Consider the following 25326-nt stretch of genomic DNA (forward strand, 5'->3'; position numbering starts at 1 on the left):
CATTTTCCCTATACACAGTGCTTCAGTATCAACCCACACATTCTGAGATACTGTGTTTTCATTTTCATTCGGTACAAAATATTTTCTCACTTCTTTTGCAATTTCTTCTTTGAACCAAAAGTTCTTTAGACTTGTGTTTTAAAGTATTCAGATACTATGGATTTTCTGTATATTATTCTGTTACCCACTTCTATTTCAGTTTGGTCAGAAAATATGCTCTTATGACTTCAGTCTTTTTAAATTTATTGAAATTTGTTTTATGGTCTATCTTTATGAATGTTTCATGTGTTCTTGGAACTAATGTGTAACCTGGTGATGTAAAGTATTCTATAATATCAATTGGATCAAGTTGTAGGCGGATTGTTTAAGTCTTGTGTATTGTTCCTTATTTTCTGTCAAGAGTGTTATGGTCTCCAATTGCAGTGTGAATGTTTATTTCTCCTTTTTAGTTCTGTTCTTTTTTGCTTCAAGTATTTTAATGATTTGTTGCTGGGTACATACACACTTAGAACTTTTATGTTCTCTTAGTGAGTTGCCCCTTCAATCATTATGAGTTATCCTTTTTTATCCCTTTTAATACCCCTTGTTTTGAAATCTACTTTCCCTGATATTTAAAGAACCCCTCCAACTTTTTATGATTAATGTCTTCCAGATTTATCTCTTTTTCAGATTTTACTTTTCAACTATTTCTTTGGATTAAAAATAGTTTCCTCATAGAGAGCAAATAGGTCTTGCTTCTTTACTCAGTGTGTCAGTTGCTTACCTTTAATTGGGGTACTTAGATCATTTACATTTAATGGCAGTATCAAATTTGTTAGATTCATATCTATACTATGCTATGTGTTCAAAATTTTTTTCCCATCTGTTTTTTTACTTCTTTTTTCCTGCCTTATTTTGCATTAATTTAGGAATTTTTGGTTTTCCCATTCTAATTCACTGATTGGTTTGTTTACTATATCTCTTTTTACAATTTTTAGAAGTTGCTCTATAGTTTATAATATGCATTTTTAACTTATAACAGTCTACTTTCAAAGTTTATACTACTTTACATATAAAAACGGTTTTCTAATTTAAACAAGTGAGTTGACATTCACATAAGAACAGTTTAATACAAAGTGACATTCAGGTTTTGTGTGACAGGTCCAGGATATTGGATTTGAAATCCATATCTCAGCCTATTGCTGCATGCCTGTTTTTCATAGGAAACACATTATTGCTATCCTGAAGGTACATGCTTTTAGTTGTAAGGATACTGGGGTAAAACAGCAAGGATGTTATGATACAGACTTTTTCAAGGAACATAAGTCAATTAAATTATAGGGTTAGGAACAAGGGGGTTATGTTTTTATATCAGTGTATCCACAGAGCACTGCATAGGGTTGGGTTGGGTTCATCTGGAGTTCTGGAAATATATTTGGTTGAACGATAAGTGTATGACTTAAAGGATGGCTAGCATAACCTGGGCAAACAGCAAAGAGCTCTAATACACCATTAAATTGTCCAGAGTGCCTTTGTTGCATTTTTTGGGCAGGATCATCAGACTTATTATAATTCCATATATCTGAAAATATTTTTATGATGAGAGAAGTTAAACTTGTTGGGTAAAGAATTTTAAAGTCTTTTTGCATAAAGCTATCAAAGATATGCCTTTGAATTTAGATTATTTATTCTTCTGTGATGCTGGAAGACATCATAAGCCTGAGTGATTTTGGAAGACATAATAAGTCAAAGTGGTCTCTATCTCTTTTTTTGCATTTTCGTGAGGCCCTGGGGAAAGCCATGGCTAATAAAGAGGGATGGAATGTTAGGAAAAAGTTTGGAGGTAGGAGAAGTCTCAAAGGCAAAAAGATGAATATTACATTGTGATATTGTGAAGAAATTGTCTTGGACTGTGTGTCTATGTATTTTCTTATCCAAGATGTTACTTTTCTCCTAGAATTAGATGCTATTTTTGATACAGTTTAGTGAAGCCTGAGTTGTTCTATTTTTGATTGGTTATTGTTAAATTTAATGTTTAACTTTTTTATTCCTTTGCGAAGGCAAGTGAGAAACAGAAACGTTTCCAAGATTCGTTTTTGTTAACTCTCACAAATTATGAATTAAGGTATTATTTCCAAAAGTTGGGATCAACAGTTATTTCTACTGTTAGAAGATGAACAGTGACATATGTTTATTACATAACATATCTAAATAATTTTTAATATACATTTCTTCTCTATTACAGAGGTCAAAGCATCTGTTTTTCCCCTAAATTCTTTAAAGATTATGTTTTTATCAGTTTATTTAAAAAATTAAACATATGTGCTTTAATAAATGTCATTACTTTTGTTTTAAAATGTAATTATCATAAGGAGTTCTCTTTAATATTCTAAGAAATAAATTTGACTCTTATAAATATTTCTTTTCAAGGTCTTATTGATGGATATATTCAGTACCATTTCTTCAGAGTTTTCATTTGATCCAGAGAAGTTCTTTTGAGGAAACAGATCAAGTCACATAGAAATTTCCTTCCCTCTCTGTAAGCTGCCATTGAACCTTCAGAACTCTGGATTTCAGTGAATCATCACTTGAGAGGTAGGTAAGCTTTCTTCTGGAACTTCCTTAAGGTATATTAATTTCATTTGAAATATTTATCAGAAATTTAAATCTCATATTATTTGATTTTCATATCCTATAATTTAGTAAATCATTCAATTTATTGAAAATCTGTAAAGACAACGTCCTAGAGCAATAAAAGGATGAAAGAAATATGGTTTCTGCCCACTTGAGGCTTAATTTGAGTAGAGTTGCTGCTATAGACTGAACATTGTGTGCCCGCAGATTCATATGTTGAAATCTTAATCTCCAATATGATGATATTTGGAGATGGGACCTTTTGGATGCAATTAGGTCATTAGAGTTGTCATAATGGGATTAGTGCCCTTAATAAGGAGAGACACTTGAGAGCAAGAGACATGAGAGCTCTTTCTCCTTTGACCATACAAGGATACAGTGAGGAGGTGGCCATCTACAAACTAGGAAGTGGGCTCTCACCAGACAACAAGTGTGCTAGTGCCTTGATCTTAAGACTTCCTGGCTTCCAGAATTGTGAGAAATAAATGTGTATTGTTTATGGTATTTATTGTAGCCCAAAATGACTAAAACAGGAGCTAAGACGTAAACATGGAGAATGCAAAGTTTTTTTTGTAGAGATACAGAAGCAGGAGAAAAAACCTTTAGAAGGTAGACTGAACAGAATCCTAATGATGGCAGGGTTTTAATTGACATCTTGGCTGAAAGGACACTTTTATAAATGAGGGAAATGAGGGACACAATTGTTTGGTGTCCAGTGCATAGCTCAGATATTCTTAAATTCCTTTTTGCCTCTTCAGAGAGTGCTATTTAGAGGTCACACTCCAGAGAGCCCTAATCACCTTGCCATGTGTCCACACTGATTTGGTAAAAAACGGTAATCACTGAAGATTTTTGAGGAGGAAAGTAACATGCAGAGTCATGCTGAGGAAAATTCCTCTTGACAGCCATCTGGAAGATGGATTAGAGTGGAGAGGGCCTGAGGTTGGAAATAAGTTATGAGTTCATTTAACAGCTGAGAAGAATAAAATGAATCTACACTATAATGATAACAGTAATAAGAAAGAGAAGATGGGAATATATATTTATGTACACACATACTTTACTTGGTGCTACCATCTGAATGTTTGTATCCTACTAAAATTGCTGTATTGGAGCCCTAATCCCTAATGTGATGGTATTTGGAGGTGAGACCTTTGGGAGATAATTAGGTCACAAAGATGGAGCCCTCATGGATTAGATTAGTGACCTTACAAGAACAGACATGAGAGAGAGATTATTTCTCTCTCTCTACTATGTGAGGGTATAAGAAGAAAGCTGCTGTCTACCAATCAGGAAGAGGACCCTCCCTAGACACCAAATTTGTGGGCACCTTGATCTTGGACTTTCTAGTCTCCAGAACTGTAAGAAATAAATGCTTGTTGTTTAAGTCACCCAATCTATGGTAACGTATGGTAGCGGCCTGAGCTGACTGAGACTGCAGAGTAGAAGCTACTGGATTTCTTGTTTAACTAAGTGTGCGATGCCAGAGCAAAGGGCCAGTGGACAATGATTTGGAAATTCGGAGTCATTTTGATCTCAAGTAAGGCAGCATTACTAACAGAAATAGGCCAACCCACTCTCTAATAAGAATCACATGCACGCACACACATATACACACAGGCAAACACAAAATCACTCTGAAAAGCTTTATTTCTACTATGGGGACAGTATCTTTCAAAGAGCTGGATCAGCTAGACATGCTAGAAATTGTGACATGGGAACAGTTCTTCCAGAGCCATCACCCAAGAGGACCAGCTGTTGAATGGAGCTATATCAGAGGACAGGTTAGGCACTCAGGGAACCAAATGTGAAATGACAGAGTTTGACAAGTTGGTCTGTAGGGTGAAAAAACTTGTTCTAGAACCTGTGTGTGTTTATACTGATTCTCTGTCCAGATTTTTGCATCGTTTTAAGAATTTTTGGCTAGAAACACAGCACAGGCAAAATACTAAAGAAAAATTATAGGAAATTTTGAAAACACATGAGAAGTCTAAGATAGGATTGAGAAGTTATATTAGCGCTTTGTGTGCTAATTTCTCAAACTACAATGCAAAACACATAACCCCTATTTCTGTGGTTCAGGCAACTATCCTCAGTCATTCTAGTAACCTCTAATTATTTTTGCTAAACTTACTATTCTCCTAATTTAAAGGGAGAAAATAAGGCATCACTGTCATCAAAGCAGCTGAGTGTTCTCCTCAAGCTTCCTACCTGGGAGGCCAAAACTTATAAAGGCTGGCTTTGCAGTAAGGCTTTTTACTTCCTAGTTGCATAACTTTAGGCAAGTGACTCGACACTCCCTGCCCTGTTTTCTTCAATTGTAAAACTAATGTGGTAATAATAAGATCAAATTATGGGGATGCTTCATGACTAAAATGAGTAATATGTGTAAAGTACTTAGAGGAATACTTGGCATATAATGTGTTCATTATTTTTCTCCAAGTTAGCAAGTGTTCTAACTTGAACACAGCATTGCTCTCCCCTTAAAGTGAACTATAGGCTATTTATTTATAGTTTTATGTATTACATAGTTTCTTCTTAAACCCTTTTACCACTTCGGTCTCTATTCTTTCGTCGTTTTCCTGCTCAGTCAAGACTATCTGATAGAAAACAGGTGCAAACAAGAGGGAGCAAAACCATATTTGCCATAATCTTATGTCTCTTTTTAAGGTTTTGTAAATGACTAAGTGAAGAAGCAGATCAGTTGAAAATATTCCAAATGCATGTTGTTGTGTATTGGTATATAATCAGTCAGTATAATTAAGACACATCTTCTTACTTTTCTTTCTTTCTTCCTGGACTTTTGAGCCCAGATTGAGACCTGGGCAAATATTTACTATTCCAAATTGTAATAAAAGTTGGATGTCTGATGTAATTGTAAAAAGAACTGGAGAGCTAAAGCTGTTTTGTGATTTATAATCCGAACTATGATTTGGGACTGATGCTTCTTGTGTGACTTCCCAAGAATGTATTTATATAGTACCTATTTAATGAGGATGTGCCAGATGTAATGATGAATGGTGGTACCTCCCCTGAAGAGAGCTGCAGGAGTCTCCATTCGCTATATGCAATGGTATATACCCATCTAAGCCTGCATATGATTTAAATCTAATTCAGTATTACTGAGGCAAAACCTAGTAAACCAGATAAGGTGGTTCAATGGTGGATTAATTGTATAATAGTAAGTTATATCTTTTTTGTGTTCTTGTGGTCTTTGGAAGAACTGGAACTGAGAGGATGATTAACATACAGACTTGAATTCCCTAGTGGTATCGTGACCACAGCTAAGACACATAGCCTGTGGCAAGAAATAATTGAAAATGATGAAAGAAAAGCATAAAATTTAGGAAAGAGAAATTTCTGGCTCCTGGATTAGGACTGTGGAGGCATGGGGCAGAACCAGGCAGCTTATGCTCTTTGATTTTCAGAAACCCATATTTTGATGGAGATTAATTATTCAAGAGAGAAAAAATGGTTTGTGAGAAGAACAAACTACAGCTAAAAGCTACTTTTTTTTTTTTTTTTTTTTTGTAGTGGGAAGGTTTACCAATAATTGCACCTTTTGGAGATAGATTTGGGCAAAACCAGGAGTTTCTATGTATTTTGGCCTCGGGCAGTAGAGCAGCAGTTTAGCTGTTGGTAATACACCCCTTCCCCATTCCCTATCTCAAAAACAAGCAAATGAAAACAAACCAATCAACCTGTTAAAAAGAATCTTTGTTCCTTTTTTGTCTCTCTTGGCAGATCTTCCTCCCTCCTACCCTTCCTCTCTCCCTCCCATTCTTCCTGCCCTCCTCCCTTCCTCTCTTCCTCCCTTCCATTTTCATATTGATGTTAGAAACTACCCTTTCTAGACTGAAAAACCTTCACTACTGTAAGCGTTCCACACGTCAGTTCAGTTCATTAGTTTCAGACCATCTGCTGCCCTCTTGTGGCCGTATAATCCACCTACCTATGCCCCAGCTCTGATCATTTAAGGGTTTTTGTCAGTCAGAAGAAACTGGCGTATCAAACTATAACTAACTTCCTTTTTCCTATATTACACCATTGTCTTCCAATGCAGTTAGCTCTGAAATAGGTAAAAATTATATGGTAGTGATTATTTTTAAGACAGAAGACCATAATACATCATGAAGGGGTTGTCTTTTGAGGAAATTTGCAAGTAATGCCTTTCACTTTGTCATATGTCTTGGGTAAGCCATTTTATATTAGCTGATACTGTCCAAATGTAGAAACAAACATCACTTATCATACGGTGAAATATATAAAGTTGTAAAAATACTTCAAGAAGGCCATCAGTTAAATTCTTGATCAAAGTGATTTGATTAAAGCATATCTTCATATAGTAATTATAACAATAATGGCAAAAGAAATTATTTTTGGTAGAATTATTAATTATGTCTTTTTAATAGGTTTTGAAATTTGGTTTTCTAAGAGATTCTATATTTCAATACCAAGTAATAAACCAATACATTTATCTCTGAAGTCATTACACTTCATTTTATAGTCTTCTCTTTTATTTCAAGATTTCAATGTTCTTTTGGGTCAAAAGAATAAAACCAAAGCTAAAGCAAGGATAAAGAATCCTTTTATTAAATTTGACGTGCATGTCGCTGATATTCCTTATTGCACTGTCTTTTATTTTCAGCTTCTCATTACCATTTTAAATTAGGAGCAGATATATTTAACTTATTCAATGTAATGCTTTAATGAAAACTAAAGACCTAATTCAGAGTTGCACCATATACTCAGCTATTCTGAATGCTCAGCAAAACTGACAGTTCCATTTAAGGGGAACATTTTTTTTCTTTATTTGGGCTGTTGTTTAAAGACTATATTAGGTAATTCAAATGTTACTATTAAAATGATTCCTAATTACTCAAGAAGATGGGGAGAAAGGAAACAGAGATTGAATGTGAAAGTCTGGTGCTACAGCAGTGTTGACGTGTGAAACACTGTCACTCTGAAATACCTAAGAGGCAGGTCAGCATTGTGTTTAGAGCCCAGCAACCAAAACACCAAATTTTCTTTGAAAATAATATTATGTATAGTATTTTTTTAAAGAAATCAAAATCTCTATGGGAAAAATCAGAAACATTGCAATTCCTAATATTAATTAAACTGTTTAGTAGGGGTCATGGTTTGACTATATCAGGTGCATTCTCTTTACAATATTTAGGGTCTCTAAAGGTCTTAAACTAGCTCTTAGGATCATCTTACCATATGATTAAACTGATTCCTTGGGGATAGGAAATGTGTAATAATGACTGAATGAGCAAAATATTGGCTGTTGCAAATATTTCTAAGCTAATGGCTGTGATGTTTACTTAAGCACAAATCGCCATTATTGATCACTACCTACAACACTTTATCAAAGATATCTGCTGTTTCTCTATGAGCCTAACTATCCTTATCTCTGGAATGGGAAAGGTAACTGTGATAGTATCTGAAAGAATGATTTTTTTATGTATATATAATAAGCATAAATGTTTCTCTCCTTCGAAAATGAATGAAGAGGGAAGGAAGACTTTTTTCATCTGGATTTCATCTGGATTTGACTCTTCACTTACCATTTTACTTCTCTTATGACCTTTCTTCTTTACCATCAGAGCATAATCTATGCTTTGGATAGAGCCAAAGGGAATGGTCTTAGGTTGTTTAGAGGAAAGAGTAACTTTCCTAGTTACATAATTTAAACACAGACCATTAATCTTCATTAAGTAAATGCATTAAGTCTAACCTCATGTATGCAAAAACTAAATTTTTCCCATCTAAAAAATTAGTCTGTGTATAATATATAAAATCTGCTCCAATTGTTTAAACAAAATAAACATGACATACCTACTTCTTTCTAGAAGATCATATTAGCTTATTACTTCAGCATTTAGTTTCACTAACTGAACTAAATCCATCCCAAACCTAAAAGGAAATATATTCTTTGCAATTATTTGTCTTGAAGAAACAAGTAAACAAACAAAAATATGCTAAGCAGGAAAAATTCTGACCTGAAAACTCTATTCTCACCTCAGTAGGTACCCCCAGTTCAAATATGCACATGATACCAGTCAAGCTAGAACTGTTCTGTGATTCACAACCCAAACTCTGCACTGAGTTAGGCCTGATGCTTCTGGCGAAACTTCCCAAGGAAGTCCTTTTATATTTGTAAAATGAACTGTAGCTATTTTTCCTTCACTACAAAGAAACATGTTATTTCTTATTACCTTTCCTTAGGGTTTCATAGGATAAGAAAACAAGCAATTAAAAACAATCACACTTGTTAAGTTGCATGTTATATGACTTGTCTCAAAGGTTAAGCAGGAAACTGAATCACTGAAAGTTGAATGTGGTTGCACTATAAAATTAGAACTTCTAACCCATTGTGTTGCTCAATTTTCAAATTCATGAAATAGGAAGGGTGCTTGGTTTTCATTACAAATTTAGTGTGATTATTTGGAGAAAAATTGTAAATTATGAATCATATGTGATTCTTCAAGTATAAATATTTCAAAATTGCAATATTGTCAGTCACTTTACAGGATAAATCAGGAAGGTAATGTCTCAAGCTAAGATTTTTAAAAAGCAACTCATTTGGATTAATTAGAAGTATATGCCAGTGAAAATACTTTTTTCAGTATGCATTGGAACTTAGTTATTATTAGATTTTTACTAATCAGTGTTTTTATTAAAAAATAATACTATTTTTATGTTCAACTGATGCTGTTTTCTGTGAAGGAAACATAATTTGAAAGATTTAGTTGTAACTGTGCTATTTTAGGAAAATAAAAAAGATCACCTCTCTGTGTCCCACCCTCCATACTTCCTCCCTTCCTTCTTTCCTTTCTTTCTTCCTCCTTCCCTCCCTTTCTGTCTTCTTTCCATCTCTTATCTCTGTCCTTTTCTTTTCTTTTCCTTTCTCTATCCTGTGAAATGCCCATGCTCACCGGGCGTGATGGATGTGAATAAACTGGCAGCGTTGATCTACAGCTGTATGCAGACCACATCTTTCTTCTAAAGCTGCAAGGCACACATTTTAACTCAAATCTCAGAGACTGCAGCACCTAGATTGCAGTACAAATTGGGATGACCAACCAGACCCAGCAACCATCGATCTTCATTCTTCCTGCCACCCTGTAAACTGAAACCTTTTGTAGCAAGAGGTAACTAAAATTCTGAAGTCGACTTGCAATAAAGGGAAGCAACAACTTTAAGACTGGACTGAAATATCTGACAGCTCTCCGAAACAAAACAAAAACAAAATGTACCCAGGTTTCAGTTACGCTCTATTTGGTTTCTTTTCTTGTTAAATGAGCGCTGGCATATAACTCATTAGACACCTTGTGGGCAGCCCTACAAGGATGTGGGCAGTTCAATTTGAAGTAAGTGGGGGGTGTATAATTCAGCATTTACCCTTCTGAATAAATCAGGCTTCAGCATATGAGATTTTTGCCATGTACTTCAAATATTCTTACTTCCCGAGCTGTTGGCTCAAATTTGAATTTAAACAGGCATATAAACAATACTTGGGGAAAAAATTTTTTCTATAACAATTTCCATTATTAATGAAACCTTGTTTGAGGCAGTAAACTAAAGAACTTGTTTCCCTGATTCATTCTTTTACTTTGGATGTGGACAGGAAAATTGTGTCCAGGAGGTTACAACCAGAAGATAATTTGTTTAGTTCATTCCCGGGTGGTTCTACAATATTTTTACTCACCCTTGGAGACATTAAGTGTTGCTAAGAGGATATATTTTTAATAGAGAGGGCTTCAGCAGATTTTCTCTACTTGGTATCTCGTCATTTCTGCCCTGCCCATGGCCTTTCCTAACACAATGTGCCCAAACCAAGTAACCACATGTCTCCAAGAGTAAACTGATCTAAATGTATTAAATAAGCAGAGGAACAGAGATTGTTGCAAACTTTTCTTCTATCAAGAAAAACAAAAGCAAACAAACAAAAACTAGAGTGTCTCCTATTTGAGAAGCATCCCTTCTCTCCTGAAGGCATTCAGAATGTTGTGGAATGTGGTTTACACAGTTAACAAAATGAGGTTCATCTTTAAACATCAACAAGCGAAATAAAACAGCAACATACACATTATTTGCCAATCACATTGCCAAAGATTTACAAATGAAAAACTCAGTGCTAGTAATTAATGTTAAGATGGCATTAACGTTGCTGCTTAGAGTAGATTATTGGCAACAAATGGTAAGAGCCATTCTCCTACCTGAGGTGTACACCTCTGGCCACGTGACTTTGCAACTCCTCTCAACAAGAAGTGGAGTATATTTGCCCTCCTCTTGAATCCAGGCTAGCCTTGTGACTTGCTTTAACCACTAGAATATGGTGGAAGTGATGTTTGTGCCAAACATAACCATTTTTTTATGTTTGCATAGAAAAGTCTGGAAGGCTTTCTCTCTTCTTCTGCCCTTGCTGTGGGAGAGAATCATCTGTCATTGCTCCTTCAGATCACTCGTCATCACCTTATTGAGTGATGGAGTCTGTGTTTAAACCCATTCTCATCCTTCTGATCCAGGTGAAAAGTACTGGTTTCTCCTATTGTCTCTCTGAGAAACCGATTTCTACTGCTTAATTCCATCTATAGCTTACTTTTCAAATAAACATTTTGACCAAACTCTATATTTGTGCAAGCCAGACTAGGATAGGGTAAGCAAGGCATGTTGAGGCCCTTGTCTTAGATGCACAATGTAAGGAGGCATCAAAGACACATTTACCAAGAAAAATAATAGTTCAATGCAATATTCTTTAAAAAATTAAAGCGAAAATTGACGATGAACAAAATACCAGAAAATTAGATAAAGACAAGATAAGTGTGAGACCTTGGAAAATGTGTTTATCCTCTCCATGTATCCTCAGTTTTTTCATTTATATAATGTAACTACTATTTTCATTGGGTCATTTAAAACATTAAATAAGCTGAGCCATCAAAGTGTTTAGCATGTTCTTATCACATATTACTACTCGGTAAACATTATTGATTTCTCACTCTTTTTTCTAGGAATGTATTTTTCCTTTTTGAAACCTATCATTCACTGCACAAATCTTTTTTGAGTACCTGTCTATGTTCTTGGGATTGCTCTTAGAAGTGTTTTGAAATTATGACCATAATGGTAAGCAAAACCAGACATGGGCCTTGAGATCAAGGTACTTAACATTCCCATAGGAAAGACAGACATTACTCAAATAATCACAAACCCACATTTAAAAACACAGTGTGGTAATCATATAATAGAGGGATTATATATAGTTAGACAGCCCTTCCTGTGTAAGTGCGAGACTGCAATATGTACACCAATAATCATCTGAAGTGGAGAAAAAAATAGCTTTTCTAGATAGAAAATTGTTCTTTGCAAATAGTTGAATAAGGAAGTGTTTGAAGACATTGGGAGAAGTCTTAAATATCAGTTGCTATAAGAATATCCGTTGGATTTAGTGGCATAGATAGCACTGGTCACCTTAGATAGAGCTATGCCTCTGTTAGACTTAAATGAAGAAAGATAGGGAGATGACAAATGGATCCATGAAATAGCAGTACTTCTATTATAGAGAGCAAGTTTCCCCTCCTCAAGGTTCCAGACAGAGATAGGATAGGGAACAGAAGGAAAGTTTTTCTTTTGTTGATCATTTGCTGATGAAAGAGACTTGATAATGCTTAAAAACTACAGCAGGAAGTTTTCATTCCACAGGGAGGGATTAAATGCACAGTAGAGGAAAAGTAATCAATTTAGTCAAATGCTTGTGAGGGAAGAAGGGAATAAGTTTCAAATCATCACCTGTAGGTAGGTGGAGAGGTAATAAATCCCCAGTAATGCTGCAGAGAAGGATAGGATGGGTGCAGACATAGGTGATTGGTGTCGGGTAGTGCAGAGACATTTCCATCATAAAATCAGAGTTGTTCTTTTCTCATTATCATTATCCTAAGATCACATGGTGAGTTCAGTTTCAGCTCCAAGTAGAAGAATGAGATCTTTTGTATACCGTTCTGCCAAGTGACCAGGGGCTCCCTTTGGTCTTCGTGTTATCCAGTGTGGAACTGGGAAAAAGAATCCCCGTGAAGTAGTCATGATGGCAAAGGGAAAAGTCCTGGCATTTGTAATTGTATTAGTTTTCTCTTGCTGCTGTAATAATTTCCAACACATTTAGTGGTAAGTGATGAATTTATTATTTTACTGTTCTGATCAAGATGTTGGTGGGTTGCATTACTTTCTGGAGACTCTAGGGAAGAATTTAATCCCTTGCCTTTTTCAGCTTTGAGAGGCTTCCTGCTCTCTTTGCCTCCTGATTCCTTTTATGTTCGAAAACCAGCAATGTTGGCCAGGGTCGTTCTAACACTGCCATCGCTCTGGCTCTTTCTTCTGTTTGTCTCATCCACTTTTAAGGACTCTTGTGATTACTTTGGGACTAACTCCGGATAATCTCCCTATTTCAAGGTCAGTTGATGGGTAACTTTAATTGTTTCTGAACCTTAATTCCCCTTTTCTCATGTCTTATCCACACGTTCTGGGGATTAATATTTGAACATCCTTTTCTTTCTTTTTTTTTTTTTTTTTTTTGGAGGGGCTGGTTATTTTACCTATCACAGAAACGTAGTAGTAGATTGAGACTTTGGGTTCAAACAGTTCAGTGTTTCCTTCATGAGGTCTCTTGACACAAGTGCTATGAAGAGAGGCTGGTCAGCTATCACAAATTCTAATGCAGTATTTCTGGGCATTTAAATGGCAACAATTGTAGTGTCTTTAGGATCACTTATCTAGCACATCTGAGTACCAATCCACTCTCCTGACTTGAGATCCTAGTCTTCTACTCCAGTGCTTTCAGAACTTTCAGCCTCTCTATGTTACTCCACAAGAATTCTTTGCCTTCTCTGACAATCTCCATAGGTTACAAATCAGACTGTGTGGTACTTAACTGATTAGAAACCCTGTCTTTCTCTTTCTTGAAACCTGGGAGAGCTCTGTCTTTTGAAACCCAATGATTTGGGTGTCCACAACTTATAAAGGAATAAATAGAGTTAGGACATTGACATTCTGATTCTGCCCTGAGAAAGTCATCACCTCTAGCACCCATACCCAGAATGAATTGAATAAAATGGGCTGAATGACTTCTGAAACAGCAAAAATAAACAAATTTTTTAAAAAATCCAGATCCAGTCTGATGGATCTTCTGTTAAGGGTCTTTCTTCTCTTCTGACATATATAGTATGAAGAATTTTTGAGAAAAGATTACAGCGACCAAGAGATTTCTCAAAGTCATATTCAAGCTAAAAGTGGTCTATTTTTTAATGTCAAAGAGTAATTAGAGTAATTGATACAATGCTGTGCTCTAAAACTTACAGTTCTCTTCTAGGAAACAGAACCATTGGCAAATACTCCAACCTCTTGTGGAGTGTTAGACTTAGAAATCATTGCTACAGTACACTGAGGGATAAGGGACATTTGCTCATACACCTATTAAGCCACAGGACTTGGAATAATATCCTCTACATCCTATGATGCAGGACAGAAGGCTTGATATGCTTGACTTTTAAATTACAGAGATTCTTTAAAAGGAGAGAATATATAATGGAAAGCAGTTAGAGTTGAGAATAAACCATTAAAATGAGCTGTTGGCTTCTGGAAGCAACATCTGGAGACTGTCAGTGCTCAGGATTCATATATGCTTCTGTTTAGAGTTTGAGAAGCGAACATGGCCAACAGAAATCTTTGGTGGAATTGCTATCCAGAGTCAAAAGAAAAGATTTACTTATAGCTCTAATGTATTAAACATTAATTTCTAATATCAAAGAAATAATAATTCAGAACATTTTTTTAGGTTTCTATCCTGATTCACTTTGTGGCAAGTGCCTAGAGATACAAAAAAGACTGAAACATGTCTTTGAAGGTTAAGAACTTTGAAGGATAAATATGAAAATGTAAAACATTATTGTAAAGAGGTATATTTTGATGAGCTTTAAAACATGAGGAGACATTGGTCAGGCAGATAAATGGAGATGGATATGATCCATCCACCCATGATTGGAGGGATTAAATCTGAGCAGAGTAACTGACTTTGGGAAAGGTGGAAGGGTGTGCAGGAGGTGCAGTCCACCTGTGTGCAAGGAATTATAACAATGACTGTTGCATAAGGTTTAAGTAGAAGTAGGGACAGCAAATATTAAAGATTAAAAGCAGCAACCAGCATGTAGAGGGTATTCTAAGGCTTGTGAGAGAGTTTTTCAATAAGTAATTTGTGTATAAATTTTAAAACTTTAACTTATATAGTTATAGTTATATAGCATAGTCCATGGACTGTTTACTTTGATATTTTCTTTAAGTCAACTCAACTTTTTAATTGCATGAACTTATTTGAAAAATCTTCTATTAGTCCCATACATGGAAAATTAGTACCTCTTGTTGTATATTATAAGTGGAAAGTAAGGTCTCAAAACTTAAAAAAATCATCATCAAAGGCTAATCAGATACAACTGTGTTTCAATTAGAATCTTAGAATTGATTGTGGGTGTCATTCACTGAGTTAGCTTAGGACGGTAAGAGAAGCCAGTGTTGTGGAGATGAAAATGAAATCAGCTTTTGGTATGATGTGTTTGAACGGCTGGTGTTCAGGCACTTAAAAAGAAGTTCAGAATCAAAGACAGGCCTTGAAGTTGTTGTAGCTTAGGGTCACAACGACTTACAGGAGGAAGTTGACACTCAAAGAGTGGACGACCATAAAGATCTGTGAAATTATAAATAGTTAACGGGCAGATTCATAGTCGATTCATCTAGGTAATCAGTTTTATCTAGAGTAGGAAAGACTGAGGATATTGGTTTTCCTTTTTTGCTTTCCTTCTCCCCCTTCACCCTCCCCCCTGTATTCCGATTCAACAGTAACCAAAATTGTCTTTCATCACCCAATGGCAGAATTGATAAGAAAGATAATTTTTTACTTTGGGGCATTACCTCCTAATGTCAAAGTTTTACTTCATGGTAATGACTTTCTTTTCTTCTTTCCTTTCTTCCTTTTGTCCCAGTTTCCATGGCTGGATCCTGGCCTGGGACTTTCATGCCATTACTGAGTTGTCCTGCCTTACATATTAAAGTTGCCCTACATGTGCAGTTCCTAATCCCACAGACTCCTGTATGAACTGCCCTGTATCACATTTGAAATGACATTGGCCTGTATTACATTTCTTTAAGGTCTCACTCCCTCTGAATAATAAATTGATGCTGGAGAAAATAAATATTTGAGAGTCATGGCAATATGATAATATATTAGTGTAAAAGGCATTTCTTACATAAGCAAAAGTAGGCATATTTTAAAAATGATTTTTCTGGAGGCAGTGTTTTCACTCTTCTGATCTAACCTATCATTGACATTAAATGCCAGTGAATTTCAAAACAAATGCATGAGAAGTCATGTTCTGCTCTTAGTGTCCATGCTCTTCAGTCCATGGTGACAGAGAATTTCAGCCCAGTTTGATTCTCATTTGGGTTATAAGATTTCTTTCTTTGACTAAAATAGTAGTTAGGGGGTGTGCTGGACCCATCAGCAATTTCAGACTTAAAACCATGACAATGAAATGAATGCTTGCTAGATTGAGGAGGACAATTCAGCAGATGAATTTTCCAGAAGTAAGTCAAGATTGTCATGGAATGTAGGCACCATCTTCAAGCAGTCCCGAGGGCTTACCGCAGGGTGTGCATGCAACCTGCAACAGTATCTAATAAACAACTCTGATGATAACAGAAGAGCTTGATGCTGGTGGGATTCAGCCGGATAAGAGTGCAATAGTATACGAACTCTCCTATATATTATGTCCCTTCACATTCTACACTATTTTAATTTTGCTTTTGATTTGCCCTCATTTATAGGTTGCACTGCAAATGTTTTAAAACTTTTCCTCATTGGAATATCTTTACCTCACATTCTAAGATGCTCTTCAAAAACACAATAAACGTACTTCTTTGGTGTTTCCGCTGAAGCATTTGCCCCTGTACCTTGCACATACACTGTGCCCAATAAATTATGGTAGCTGGATGATTTAAGTAATTTTCTTTGTAAAGTACTAAAAAAAGTCTTACCAAACACACTAAACAGAGATATAGTTGTAAGCAAATTAGCTTGACAATAGCCAAAGCCTATAATAAGCAGTGCGCTTTAAAAACATGATGCTATTGAGCTTAGAATAAATTGGGAGAAATCCTTCACCTTTATGGTGGTTTAAGACAGTTCTACTAATGAGACATGCAAATGTTGATGATGTTCTTCTAAAGTGTGATTGGATAAAAGTAATAGAGTTGGTCAGTAAGTCAGTTTTGAACAAGGAAGGAATAACTATAAAAACTCATTATAACATAAATATACCTGTTATTGAAAAATATTAGTTCTGAGATTATGATTAATATCATCAGTTGTTTGATTTCAGGTTTTTTTTTTAATATCCATTGTTTTTGGGTTAGCCAGTGGATTTAGTAAAATAATATTTTGTTATCCCAAGCAATGATACTGCCACATGATATCAGAAGCAGAAATGCAGGGTCAGGGTTAAAAAATAATAGGAATCTCCAAACTCAAGAGACCCAGAGGCTAGTTTTCCCCTCTCTGACCATGTACTGTGAGCTTTGAGGCAAACCGTCTTTGGTCTGGGAGATTTTAGATCTGCCTTCAGTTTAACAAGGCAGAAAGTTTTATTGAGCTCCAGTTATTCCAGGTATTTTTGAGGTGGGTAGCCATCAACTTGAAATGTTTCTTAGCTTTAAAAGTTTCTTTCCATATCTAGATTTTCTAATTTTACTCCCTATAGCTGTAGTTTGTAATATTCTAACCTGCTAAAGCTGTGTTTCAAAAAATATGACCAGAGTCACAATGTATAAACTAGATCAAAGTGGTGAGTCAGAGGTGGAAGACTTACTCTCTGTTTGCTTGACAGTCCGTTTCAAACTTCCTCCTACACCAGTCTCAGAGAACTCTATAGGATAGTCAGTTACAATTTAATATGAATTTGATTGACCTAGACTATACTCGTCAGTATTAGTTTAACAGAGGAAAACAAGAATAAATAACAGAGGAAAACAAGAATAAATAAAGTAGATGCAATATGTGAAGACATACATCTTTCCCTTGCTCCAAATCTGTTAATATTTTCACTTTGACTACATTTATTTTCATATTCTTTTAATCTGGCCTTCAAGATAGTCCTTAATTTGGCTTTGCTTTCCCTGGGTTAATCGAATTTCCTGCTAATCCTCAGCCCAATGCTGCAATACTTAGCTTGATTTTTTTTCTGCCTTGAAAACTTAACACTGATTCCTGCTACACTGTATCTGATCGGATGAATCCATTGTTTTATGAATATTGTCTCCATTCTCTTCCTAATTCTTTTTCAGGATCAATTATCAGTCCCTTCTTGACTGAATTCTTCCAGCTCTATTTATAAAGTCTTAATGAAGTAAGCACTAAATTGTGTATTGCTTTGTCTTACTTGCCGTTGTTTTATGTATAGCTCTTTTGACTCCTGGACTGTTCTCTTAATGGCCATGTATAATCAGCTGAGAAAAACCTTTACTTTTTTTCTATCTTTTTAAAACAAATTTGCCAACATAATTGAAACCCTTTCGAATTGCCAGAGTTTACATAGTGCTCAAGGCTTGGTAGTGTCTCCATTTTGAATAATGTTGCTTTTCCAGAGGTTTTCCAACTAACCCCAAAATCATGAAGACCATAATATGACTTAGAAGTGTTTGCTTCCTCACTGTTTACATTATCTTTTGCCTTCAATGCCATATTCTTTATTTCTTTCTGGAATTATGACTAAGCTGTGAAATCCTACGTAAGTCTAGGGGAATATTCCACTTTCCTTCACACTTTGCACACATTATACAAAATTTTAGAGAAAATGTGGCCCTCCAAATCATGTTTGATTGAAGATAGTGTTATCATCATCTGAGAGAATCAGATTTGATGCATGGATCCTAAGAATGGGAATTTCTAATTGATGTCAGTGCTCTGAAATCAGAAAGAGAGCAGATGGAGACAAATGCACCTAAAAAATTTGGAGAAGATGGTTGAGACTTCAAGAATTGGAAACTGGCAAGGGGCAGGTAAATGTCTAGGTCTCTAAATACTAGCAAGGTTTTAACCCCAGAAGGAGAGCTTGAATAAATACCAGTAATGAGGGCAGGAGTTTATATATTTGGACTAGGAAAGGGAAGCTGAAACGTAAAAGGGGCTGTAGATCTAGGGGTAAAAAGAAATCCAGGACTCAGGACCTTCAATGCTGAGTTTATAGTGGAATAACTAATGTAAATCACTAGGAATAGTGTCTTCTTCATACAGTTCCTGCATAATAATTAGAGTGTCTCTGAGCATGTAGTAAACACTTGATGATTGATGATATGTGTTTACATTTTTAGAACCTTAAATTAAACCAGCCAATATTATTCTTAATTTTTATCTTTTCTATTATGTATATCTTTTAATAGGATATTTGTATTTTCATCTTAAACTTAGAAAATAGCATCATTATTTTTTTATTCTCCCACAAAGCACAATTTTTCATTCTCTATGTTTAATAAATAGTATGAACAATAATTTCAGCACTTTTTTTTTATCCATGAAAGCCTATGTAGTGAATGCAATAGAATAAAATCCTATGGGCCATAAAGTGAAATTTTTTTTTTACATGCAAGGATCACTGGTGCTAAAATAAGTCTACAATAAGAGCATCAGCAATAAGTATGTCACATTTAAATTTATTAAGAAAGAAATCTTTAGGTAGTGAGCAGACTAGGACTCTGCAGCAAATTTAAGTAATAATATTTTAATTTCACAGTGTCTTGTTTATTTTGAAAAATCTGTAATTTAATACTGAAAACACATCTTATATAGGAAACAAGTCCTATTTTTTAAAGCAGCAGAACTTTTATTTCTGAAAGAATCTGGGATTATTATAGTAGAACCATAATTAAGAAATCTGTCATTGTTGATGTCAGTCTGAAACTTCATTTCAGATTAAGGCTATGCAAGTATGGTCAAAGTGTACTCCGTAACATGTAGGAATGTTTTGAAACCGTTGTTGAGCATGTACGAGTTACAGCGCTGACAGAACTAGAGGAAATCTTGTATTTAATAAACAAAAGTAATGATGTTTTTACAGGGTCCTTTAAAATATATGAGGCACTTTCATTGTGTTTTTGTATCTGAATCTCATAAAACTCTGAGGTAATGCGTTATCCTTCGTGCAACAGTGATACAGAAACTGAGGTTCAGCAGTTGATTTAACTGAGTTACTTCAAGGCGTGCTGAACTGCAGAGCCTAGATTCAAACAAACTGTAGTCTTCAACTCCCAGGCACTGTTGGCTTTTTCTCAATGTTGCAGATGTAATCAGGTGAGGACTTGTGCTATGGAAGCTCATATCAACAATTTTCTGGGATTTTAAATAGATTCTCTGACCAACAACATGTTTTGGGTTTACTGTGTGCACTTACAGAACACACCTTGTCATAATATAGGTGGCCTGTGAGTTACAGGACCTAGAAGAGGGGATGAGGAGTGCTTCTGGTGTGGTAGGTACATAGGTAATTTCTGTTTGTGAAAATCTATTAAAATTTACTCTCATAGGTACATTTTCTGCATGTATATCATGTTTTCATAAAACTTTAAAAAGCCATTTAGCTTATGTTTGAAAGGATATGAGGTTTATAAACATTATATGATGCAGATTTTAGGCTTTGGAAATTTATACAGTATTAGAATGGAAACCATATTTGTTGCTAGTTTATTTAATACTTGAATCTATATAAAATACTTATATCCTTTTAAGTCACACATGGTTATAAAAACTAAAACTATTATATGCAGTATCAAAAAAATTTAGAATTGTTCTTAGGAGTGCACATACCTGTAAATCATAGACAAATCAACAACCAAATGCCAAGGAAGTTAATGTTAGATAGAAAATTCCCAAATTGAGCTACAAATACAAATTCAAGGGACAATTTTCAGTTCCTAACCTGAGACATAAGATGAAACAGTCTGAATAAATGCCTTGAATGTTGTAATAGACACCACAGTGGTTCTACACCTCCAGGGATGATTTAAAATGCATTCATATCTTGCTGAGATATTATCTATCATATATAAGAAATTTAAGCCAAAATACCTTACTTACCAAAAAATACCTTTTGTGACAAATGTGAAACCAGTGTGAAAATTCAAGATCTTAAGAAGATTTTGCTCAGTAATGAGATAGTTTGGTACCACCTATTGAAAACAAATTAAAAAGATAGAAAAAGAAGCTGCCTCAGGGTTTGAAATCTGATGTTATTCAGAAAAATTTTTTTTTTAACTGAAGTATAGTCAATAACAGTGTGTCAATTTCTGATGTACAGCATAATGTTTCAGTTATACATATACCTACATATATTCGAAAAAACTTTTTAAGATGGGCCAAACTTTTGTTAATTGTAGTACTGATCTGAGAGTTGACATTGTAATTTTAATATCTATGTTATTGACAACAAAAATTACTTTGCTTGTATATTGGTTTTGGCATAGATGTGGTACTCAGGTTGATATTTTAACATGTGATAAAGCATAGGTTTTTTTTTTTTAATTTTATTTTATATAAGAAGCAGTTGTAAGCATAAAGCAAAACTTTGTGCATTTACAAAAAGGGTGAAGGTGCTTTGGGTATTTCTGATCTTGTTTAGAACTATCAGAGATGACGTTGTGGGCTAAAAACAAGCAATGAACAAAGTAAGATTATAAACAATATGGAAAGATAGACTTTATTGTTCTTATTGAGGCTTCTTGGTCAGTTTGAGGAGAGTGAATCTTTTTGTGAACTGTGGCGATGAAGAGCATATTGGAAAGGAACTGTGAAGGCTTGATTACAGCTCTTTGGGACCTTTGTTCAATTGATAAATAAAGGTTGCTCATCATAAGATTGTCCTGATTTATCTAAAATTCTGGAAAGAAAAGGAAGAAAATAATTGACAGTGCTTGATCAGCTTGTTTTGGACTATGGACTTTATTTAATAATAATTAACAATTTTGTCTTATCAAATGTAACAAATGTATCACTCTAGTACATGGGTGTCAGTAAGAGGAAAGTGTATGTGTGTACGGGTAGGGAGTATTGGGGAACCCTGTACTTACTGCCTAATTTTTCTGTAACTCTAAAATTTATCTGAAAAACAGTCTATTAATTTTTTAAATGATATTTGTTATGAATAATTTTTCCACTGTCAATTTTCTCTTCAAATATCATTGAATGCATAGTTGCACAGTGAACCACTCATCTGAGAGCTATTATCAAGTCTTAAGTGGAAGTTTTGGCTGAGTGTATTAAATATAACTTTAGGATATGAATTGCTGAGGAAATATTCTAAGTTATGGAAAAATACTTTTAAAATTAACAACAGTTAAGTAAAATTCCTCCCTTTTACACATCTCTCAAAATTATTAATTTCAGTGGAAAATATAACAACATAAATGTAGTTTTTTTATTTTTAGTATACTGGCTTTTGAATCATGCTGATCTTATGTGAAGGTGAAGAGATCTTTGTTATATATCTAGATATAATACAGTATGCACTATTGGTATTTTTATGTTAACCATGTTGATGAAACTATTTGTACTTTTATCTGTTTATAATCTGGAGGCTGCAAATAAGCCTAATTCCCTCCACACCCAGTTAGAAATTTTATACATTTGTGTGAAACTTTTATATGTTATAAAGATTATTTCAATATGAGCAAATTTTATATTTATGAGTGTATAAGAAGAATGAAGACATCCAGCTAACAAATGCAATATGCACAGATGTATCTATGAGATGACAATTTACTCTCTTGAAAATTTTCAAGAGCTTGAGTGTGTAGTACAGAGCATGAGGATTTTAGAAATTTAGAATAATGAATATTCATTGAAGTTGAAGATTTTTCAGTTTAGACTTCAGAGAGAAAGCAACTGTCCAGGAAGATCCTGACATATGAACGATAATGATGCCAAATAAAGTTAAAAACAAAACAGTAGTATTAAAGTTGTAATTAGTAGTTACTATTCATTATTCACTTTCCAGCATTTCAGCTAAGCACTTTACATGCATTACCTTTTTGAATTGTCCCACAATGCTATGAAGCAGGTGATAGTTGCCTTGTTTTACACATGAGGGCAGGCAAGATGTGAAGTTTCAGGCACAGACAAGAGGCTAAGTTATTTGCTCAAGTCCCTGCAGTTAGTAAGTGAAGGCCTCAGAGCTGGTACCCTGGAAAGTCCTAAGTACTGTGCTGTCAGAGGGGAGGGGTGGGCCATTCCAGACTGCATGGAAAGAACTTTTATAGGAATAGGCTTGCAGTTTCAGTAAAGTGGACATGAAGGATTGAGTGCATTCCTGTTTAAGAGTAGAGGTAACAATTGTTTTGAAGGAGAGCAAGCCTAACTTAAATGAGCATTAGAAGAAAATGTTAGCATCTGAAAGTTGTGACCACTTCAGCATACCCCTTAGGCCTCTTCAGACTGGTTAGCATGTGTATTATATTTTCTTCTTTCTTCTTTCAGCCCTTAGGATTGTAGTAAATGAAAAAAGAGACAGACAGGAGTTGCTAAAAGCCTTTCTAAACTCCTTCTCTTCCTTGTAGACTCCTTCTTTACCCCTATCCTGAGCTCTGCTCAAATCTCAAATCTGCATCCAAATGCATTGACTCTGGTTTGTCAGATGACATCACTTCTTCTGACTGTTTTTGAATGATCTAGGAAGGGCATCCAGGCTCAGAGAGCAAGAATATTAGAATCACACCATAGTAGAATGGTAAGTTAATATTTATTGAACACTTAGAATTTGCTAGAACATCTCAGGTTTTTGCATGAATAATTTTATTTAATTCTCTTACCTCTCATTATCCTCTATTTAATATTTGAAGTAAACGAGATGCAGAATGGTCTATTCTCTTGATGAAGTCACACGGCTAGTAAGTAAAACTAGGATTCAGACCTAGGTACCTTAACTCAAGAATTCATATGTTTATCAGATAAATGAAACTTTCCCACTGTAGCACTATATTTTGTTTGTTTTTCGTTTTCCTTTTTTTACCTCTTATTTTCCACTTCTCTGCAAAAGCTTGCTCTGTTATGCCTGCCAGTGCTGAATCAGTTAAACTAGTGTTATCAAGTCTCCTAACTATGAATGTAGAAGAAAAATCTTAGGAGAGAACCTGCATTAGTTTTATCGATCTGCTTTTGCAGAATTGAAAACAAAAAGCCATCTTGAAGCACATCAATAGAATTATGGTTTCCCCTGTGAGAATTTACTGCATTGGCGTTCTGATTTGTTCTCTTCTAAAGAAGGAGCACAGAAAAAATTATTAGGTGCTAAAATAGGCTGGTCCTGATGAATTACTGACAGCTCCACATATCTTTCTAGTGTTTTGTTTTCCTCAACTCATGCTAACATTACTCATCCTGCACTTTAACAAATTATAAAAGGTTTATTCGGGTTTACTTTTTTTTTCCTTCAAAGACTGAGGCCCTAGGACATCAAAGCAGCATACAAATTACAAATCATTAAATGAGATTCTGGGATTAATATATATTTTACACTATAGCTTTTCTTTTATTTTGTCACTTCTACCTTAAATCCATCTCTGTTCATAAGAACCCTGGCTGTGACTATTACATATCCTACTTACACAGTGACAACATTTGAGTCTGGAATGGTGAACTGTTATTGCTTTCAAGGAGACTTTCTGTGATATAAAATCACATATGTCAATTATAATGTAATATTAATAGTACATTTAATTATAATTAATTAACGTTAATGTATAATGTAGCAATTCAATATTAATATGCTCACATGTCTAATATATATGTGGATTACACATATAATTCATATATATGTATGCATGTATATACACACAGATGGACACACACACACACACATACACAAACACAATCATGTATGTACACACACGCAAGAGAAATTTCAGAGCCTAATCTCATGCCTGCTGCAAGACAAATGTCTTTACAGAAATCAGTTTTAGCCACTTTTTTTCTGAGGAACAAGTCTTAGGAAAGGTATCAATTATAATTTCCACACTTAAAAATCAATCAGATAATATCTAAAAAGATTTGAAGAAATATCTCCTATATTAAAAACAACAACAGCAACAACAAAAAGGCTTTATCCTAAGTGTTTTTCTCTATTGTGATCAGCTCTATCAAGGGCACCTTGCAGTTTGTTTGTTACACTGCTCTGTGGAAGAAAGGTTAGAAGGCTTGTTTGCAGACAGCATGGTGCCTCTTAAGTCACTTGGCTTCAATGATTTCCTCCTTACATGCTGGTCTACACAGCTTGCCCAGCTCTCACTGCTACCTTGGGGCATTATTTTCCTAGCTAGATTCTGGAAGTCATCATTGCCTTTGGGAACAAAATATTAAGCTGAGGGGCAATGCAACCACTGACTGAAGACCCCAGACATTCAACAAGCAAAGAGTGCTCTGGTTCCCACTTGAAGAAGCACAATATGCCAGAGAGAAGTGAAAGAAACACCATTGCTTGGTTAGAAAGTATTGAGAGGACATGCGATTTGGGAAGTTTTGTAACATGGCATTTCTTTAAAGTTTTGGCTTTCTGTTTGAAATATATTTAATCCTTGATGTCATCATCCACTCGATTTTAAGCATTAAAATACAACTGGAAGTCTTTAGTT

General features: G+C 34.9%; 1 long non-coding RNA gene across 2 annotated transcripts in view; it reads left to right on the forward strand.

The window, feature by feature from the left end:
* LOC106729610 overlaps nucleotides 1-25326 on the forward strand; it is a 458398-nt gene that overhangs the window by 211423 nt on the left and 221649 nt on the right. For both annotated transcript variants that reach the window (XR_004320598.1, XR_004320599.1), the window contains one exon: nucleotides 2410-2574. This is a non-coding gene — a long non-coding RNA (uncharacterized LOC106729610). The remainder of the gene's footprint in view (nucleotides 1-2409; nucleotides 2575-25326) is intronic.

The sequence above is a fragment of the Camelus ferus genome, chromosome 6 (assembly GCF_009834535.1).
Source record: "Camelus ferus isolate YT-003-E chromosome 6, BCGSAC_Cfer_1.0, whole genome shotgun sequence".
Classification (NCBI taxonomy): domain Eukaryota; kingdom Metazoa; phylum Chordata; class Mammalia; order Artiodactyla; family Camelidae; genus Camelus; species Camelus ferus.